This window comes from Laccaria bicolor, genomic scaffold (genome assembly GCF_000143565.1).
Source record: "Laccaria bicolor S238N-H82 LACBIscaffold_9 genomic scaffold, whole genome shotgun sequence".
Lineage (NCBI taxonomy): Eukaryota > Fungi > Basidiomycota > Agaricomycetes > Agaricales > Hydnangiaceae > Laccaria > Laccaria bicolor.
In genome coordinates this window covers 448,480-449,324 of record NW_001889880.1, presented here as the reverse complement: position 1 = coordinate 449,324, position 845 = coordinate 448,480, and positions in this window count along the sequence as shown.

The window sequence follows — 845 nt, the reverse complement described above, 5'->3', positions numbered from 1 at the left end:
TTGCCACTCCTCGCGTCCCTCGTACCCATACTTTGCCAACTATCATTCAAATGCTGAAGACTCTTCCTCTGGTGTCTATTCTTCAGATGAACAAAGAAATCGAGGATAAAAATGCCGTACGGTCTCAGAAGACTTTTGACCATATTTCCGATCCTACTGCCCACGCCGAACCTGGATCCGACGAGGCTTCTTTGATTTCTTTGGACGACGCTGATCTGAACCGCTTCTGCATCCCTTCCTTTGCGGCTTCCTTTCCTAACTTGATCTATTCCAAACTTGCTAAATGGATTGCCGATGAGGAGTTGAAAGACAAGCTGAAGATGAAAAGGAAAACTAACGATGATGTTAAGCTCTCTGCGGAAGACGCTAGGATTGCCAAGTGGCGCTGTATGAATGGTCAAAAAATGGTACCTTGGATTGTTGGTGTCCCCTGGCACACTACCTTTCCTCAGAATCTCTTTGATACTGAACTTTGTATTGCTGTCCCTTTGCCTTTCTTTCTTAACAAAAATTTGAATATCTTGAATGTCGAGGCTTCTACCTTACCGACAATGAAGACTAATCCAAATCCTGGTGAGACAAAGGGTACTGTCATTCTTGATATTGAAAAACTCTCTGTGCGTTTTGGCAAAGAGCTTTCTTTGTCTTGCAGCCAGTGGACGGAGGCTGCTGGCAACATGTACCTTTTCCAAAAGGAACGTGACGAAGACAGAACTGGTGAAGCTCACAGCAACTGGTATAATGAGCATTTTTGCTTTTATACTTCTCAGGACACTAAGGACGACCTTTATGATGCTTGGAAATCGGACGAGTTGAAGTTCCGTCAGGAGCACTGGGCAAAATAT